Here is a 6,000-nt window from a genome sequence, read left to right as displayed (position 1 = left end):
GTGAAGAAGCACTTAAGTCAAATGCTCACTGCAGTCAGAGGCTTTATAGCAGGCATTAATCAGTGCTCAACTTAAATAACCAAGAGAGCAAGCTGGCCACACACATTCAACTTAATATCCTAAGAGTTGCTATGATGTGACTGTCTAAGAATATGAGAAAGATAAAGTTTGTAGGGAACACTAATGTCTGTCAGCAAAGAGGTAGAGTAAGAAGGAGCTTCTGAGCAGAGCTTCTGAGTAGAGGCTTGTCAGCTATTTTAAACTTCACTTTGGCTAATGAAAGACTTCAGCCTCCCCTTGCACATCTGGTCTTTCAGACATTTCAGGGGTTTGTTTTCGTACTTAGCCCTGGTAGGCACTTAGGGCAATTGCTAAGTCCTAGAAATGTGGTTTCAAATACTTCATAAACTAGGGAAGACAAAGGGAGTTTCAGTTATCACTAATCCGAGAGCAAGGCTTTGTACATGAGATCAGATTCTGTGGTGAAGAATGGGTTGAACAACAAATCCTGCAGCTAATACATTTTGGAAGGTATAGGACCTGCATTTAGTTTGCTGAATCACCTGATTCCAGCAATAAAGGCATTGCTTGGCTCTAATATCCCATTTGCAGAGCCGTCTGACAATTTTTTTGCAACTGCTATACTTCAAAACCAGAAAGATTCTTGCAAAGGCTGGGATTTATTCTACAATCCTCTGCTAGAAATTCTGTATCTTTGTTTTCCAGAGCCCCCAGCCTAGGATTTAATAACTATTCTAATGGCCACTCATAATCCTTGCATACATCACTGTAAACTTTCAGTAACATGTGGTGTCATGACCAAAGGCAAACAGATTGAATATTAAAGTTCCTTACATCAGGGCATCAACCCTACAGATCTTAGACATAATTCCCAGGAATACATTCTTGTACAAGCCCTGAATAAACAATCTGTGATAAAGCCACTATTCATTTTATGCTTTTTGTAAATAAAACTGCAAGGAAAGAGGAAAGGAGAAGCTGTCTGAAACAGAAAGGCAAGGCAAGGCAAGGTTTATAGCAAGGAGGGATTCTGAAATGGTTCCCATCCCTCAGTGCTGTGTTTCCACATCACCTTGCTCCGTCATGCAAAATTTAAAGAGCATTATTGACAGGAATGGAGGTGGTGCATTATCTGGTCTTCACTAAAATGTTTTTTCACTCATAAGAGGCTTCTGGGGAGGTTTTGTCTGGAAATATATTTCACTCAGCCTAACAGGGACATCTGAAAGCTAAAAAAGCTACATATACCCTTCACCGATCCAGGCACTCATATTTCTGCCAAAACATCCTTTCCCCCGTTGGTATTCCCATTTCCCTATCTCCATCTCATCACAAGCCCTCTGAAATTTCCATGTAGAAGCTGTTTCCCTAAGATGTCCAAGGCTTGTGGCCTGTGTTCCCAAACTTCGTGTGTCCCTGGGAAGAGATGCATACTGTGCTGTAGTTCTGAGATCTAATCCCTGCAAAGGCAAACTGGACAAAATATGGATGTGGTTGAATATGGCCAAACAAGAAGCCTTAGCTCAGGATTCCCATACACCTCAACTGCTGAAACAATATCTGCTGGCCTTGACGAATGTTGGCTCACTGCTGCGTATTCCAAATGTTAGTGTACATCTGTCAGTTTGAACACCTTGTAATTCTCTTTGTGCCTGTCCAGTGACTTCTGCCTTCTGCTACATTACTGACTTCTCTCTTAACTTAATTTAATTTACTTTACTTTCATTTTCTAGCCCATCCCATTCTAACTATCAGCTCACATCCACTCTTCAGAAATGGCCTCCAGACTTTGGCAAATAAAGCTGATCTTCATTACTCACTTGTCAATAATTCAGAGAAGTACTTTAGAATCTGCTCCACGAGCTTCCTTGGATGAACGTCACACTGTGAGCTTAGGAAAATGCCTTTCTTTGTCAGGTCTCTTTCAAACATCTGGATTCTCCATATGTCAACTGAGCTGGAGCACTATCTCCTTTATGTAAACTTAATTGAGTCCTTTGCTTTATAAAGGTTTAATTCTAGGTTTTCGGGGAGTCCTGCTTTGATCTTAATTGTTTGAAATGCCATAATTTTCTTATGTGGTTTTTTTTTTTGTTTGTTTGTTTGTTTTTTTTGGTTTTTTTTACATCAGGGACTTCATTAACCCTGTGTAAACTGGAATTAAGCATTTAATTATGCTCCTCATCTGTACCCTTTAAAAATATTTATTACCCATCTCATTTTTGATTAGAACATAATTTCTCACATGTTTTCAGCAAGACTTTATGATTTATTCTTGTGTCCCTCACTAAATTCAAACTGCTGCACTTTCAGAGCCAGAGACTCAGAAATATGTCTATCTTTTGCTGTTTTTCCTTTTTGCAAAGCTTTAAGAAATAAAGGAAAGTGGAAGTAAAACATTTCTCCAGTATTTCTCCAGTCATGGGGTACACTTAATGGCTTAATTTTAGACTTGGGGGATTCCTTTGGTTCTTCTCTGCTTATTCATGAAAAGAGACTAGCTTTCAATGTCTGCTTTGGGGTGAAGATACCTGCTTTATTCTGTGCTCAATCCCAAGTGATTGGTCTAGAAACAACAAATATGTGGAGCTCTGCTTTGGAAAACTCCTTCCAGTAAAGGAAAGTCATTAAACATCTGCCAAGACATTTATGGTCTCTTAAATTTGTCCTAAAATCTTTCCCTTGCCACAACCCCCTAAAGGAAACTGGAGAAGAATAAGGAAGTCAGTGTGTGAAGACCTTTTGCCTGTGTTGTTTCTAAGCCTTGTGTCTCTATTTCCTCTTACTTCTGTCTGTATCTCTTTCCATACATCTCAGACCTTACATTCTGACAGTAAGCTGCATGGGGATAGGGTGGGGGCAATACATTCACACAGGCCTGGTTGCTACTGGGACATAGGTGGCTTCTGACAAAAAACAGGTAGCAAAGCCAGCCAGGTAAGGGCTAGAATGCAGACACTCAAGGCTAAATGAGAATGGGTAGCACAAAAAGTTGGGAAGAAATTTGCCCTCTGTGTTAGATAATTATAGATGCTGTGCATATCAGGAAAGCTTGGATATAAATAACTTTACAGGAGGGGAAACAAAGCCTAGCTTCCAGAAAAGAAATACCAACTATTGTATCACAAAGAAAAAGGACAGTCACACATCCACCCCCATCTCAAATCCTTTTGGACAATCTGCTGGTCATCAGAAGTGCACAGGAAGACCAACCCTGTGTGCCCTAAGAAGTAGTGGAAAGAGAATGCCTCAGCTAGTGCTGTCCTCACCTCTTCTGAGGCTGGATTGAAGGCACAGGCTTAGGACTGGAGAGCAGCATTTACAGAACCAGGTTAGAAGCTGAAAAAAAGGCAGTAATTCTGAGACACTTAAAAATCAGTAGTTTTGTGATGTGAATTGTGGTTCCTTCAGGAACTAAGCCTGATCCACCAAACTTGGTTACATCTAGGTCTTTACTTACACTAACCAGGTTTTAGTCCTTTAATGGTAATGAAACAGTATTTTTCCAGTCACTCTGTTATTTCCTTTTCTCTTTACCTCTTGTTTTGAAGATTTTTTCTTCAGCCATACCATCTGAGGTATGGATTTTTTCAAATGACAGTGCATTTCAAAACCCCAATAGGTTTGTGGCAAACTAACATGGTAAAAACGTGAACTGTTGAACATAAGATGACATGATCTCACATTAGCAAAATATTCTGAAACCAGATACTTATGCAAATTATAAGAATTTCTTCTCCCCATTACATCTCAAGCAATTTGCCAAGCAAGTTCCTGTCATAGAAGAAAAAAACATGGGCAGCATGAGACAGGCTTAAAAGTGTGAAAATAATTTTGTGTATAATAACATTTTGCGATGGGAATTCTGACAGAGTATCAGCCCTAACAAGTGTTAATGAAGAAAAGCAGATCACTAGAATGCAAGTGACTAACTCAAAATGAGAAAGAAACTTAATGAGAAGCCTAGTTATTTAACTTCCTAGCAATCTGAGTAATCACAGTAGTGTAGTCCAGTGTAAAACTGCATGGCCCTCCCTCAGCTAAGTTCAAAGAGGTTGTGAAGCCCAAGCCTCTCCTAAGCTGAACCCTTTTGAGGCTCTGCAGCTTAGCACTGCAAAGCCCTCAGTCCTCTCTCGTGCTCTGACACTTTGCTGTGGTAGCATATGTAAAGTATAAAGATTTCCTGTGACATGGGAATTATTATCACCCCTAAGACCAAAGAGCACTATAGTCTAAGTATGTGCATTAAAGGAAAGAAGAATATAATATTGATCTTTTGGAGCACAAAGCACAAGCTTTTAGAAACAGCCTGAGGAAATACCTCACTTAAAGACCTGAATCTCAAAGTCAAAATTAGGGTTCTTCTTTCAGCCATTCCCTTGCCTGGCCACTAGGCCATGTGTAAGGTTCCATTTATGGGAAAGGGTGAAAGATGAAGAGTTCCCAAGATAAAACAGCCAGGGCAGGAAGATACCAGACTACACAGACAAGAAGGTGCAGTAACTAGGTAAGATAGGTCCTGTGCCCACAAAGCATGGCCTGTATTTTTCATGTGATATATTCAGGGAAGGTGGGGCAAGCAGAAGTCCAAGACTCTTGACCAGCTGAAGAGTAGTTAGATAAGGGATACAGAAGAGAGAAAAACTGTCTTCAGAGATTCTTGTGGATTTTATTTTAGTGGGAAACTCATTCTGTTACCAATACCGTGTTCCATGCTATAACTGAGCTGGGAAGGATGGGAGCAGTGAAAGTGAGATCTTATTTGGAACAAGATGTCTTTTACTGCATGATCTATCTGCTATCTGCATACATTAACTCAAGATCCAAAGTCCGATTAGGAAGGGTAGAAGGCACCATGGCAAGGTAGTCTCTATCCATAGGAAGAGATAACCCAAGGCAGCCTGGGCTCACTTCAGGCTGCCCTATCTGTGAAGACAGAGACAACTTCAAGAGATTCCACAGGGAGACATGGTGTGCTTAACTTAGAAGAGTAATTATCATAAAACAAGGCTTTTAAGGAGGAACAAGGGTAAAAAGGAAAAAGTAATGGATCTGAAAAGGCACCCTGAGAACAAAACATCCAGGAAACAAGATGAGTACTGCTGGAAACAAAGCTTGCTAGAGCAGTCTCAAACAGGAGAGAGAGGAGTGCCAGAGCACTGCCTCTCACTCTAGCAGTGCAAGATCCTGTGGATATGTGTGGCATTAGCACTGAGTTTTACATGGCAATCCTTTGCCAGTGTTTAGTGGCTAATTGCACCATCAATTTGCAGTCCCAATCAATCATCAGGAGATGACACTATGGTTGATGAAGCTCAAATGCATCATTTAACTGCATGCAAAACCCAAGCTCAAAAGATACAAAAGGACAGATAATTTAGTTACTACTCTGGATATGAAAATGTCAGGCATAACTTGGTAATTTCATGCCATAAATCTCACTGATATTCTGGTACATGATATTGCAACAGCATTTATTTAATATTACATTTAATATTAAAATTGATTTAAGCTTGTCTACCTATTAATACAGTATGTGCCTGTCTCATTATTAGGGTGCAGTTTTTCATTTTCCCATAGCAGTATTTGTATTTATCATCAGTTCTGTTCTGAATGCTCGTTAAGATTAAAATGACTGTGAATGTCATTACAAACAAATATTGCATAACCTAGGTATGGAAGCAGTAAACTTATTTATATCATTAGGTATTTATGTGATTTCAAGACTAAGTATTTATCCTGGATATTTGTATTGGGCAGGCTAGTGTTCAAGGACTAATGCTGTTAGTTTTTCTAGGTCACAGTGCAAAAGCAGGTCTTTGCAATCTACTAGATCTACATATATAAATGATCAAGTACCTTCTAAAAGAACTTCTCAAAGTGCGGGTAAGAAAAAAGAATGCCGACCTTCTGAATAACTGAAGTGAACCTTCCATTTTTATGGAATTCTTTAGGCAATGATTCATGGATATGACAGGC

The sequence above is a fragment of the Aphelocoma coerulescens genome, chromosome 7 (assembly GCF_041296385.1).
Source record: "Aphelocoma coerulescens isolate FSJ_1873_10779 chromosome 7, UR_Acoe_1.0, whole genome shotgun sequence".
In the NCBI taxonomy this organism is placed as follows: Eukaryota; Metazoa; Chordata; class Aves; order Passeriformes; family Corvidae; genus Aphelocoma; species Aphelocoma coerulescens.
Note: the sequence above shows the minus strand (reverse complement) of the source record.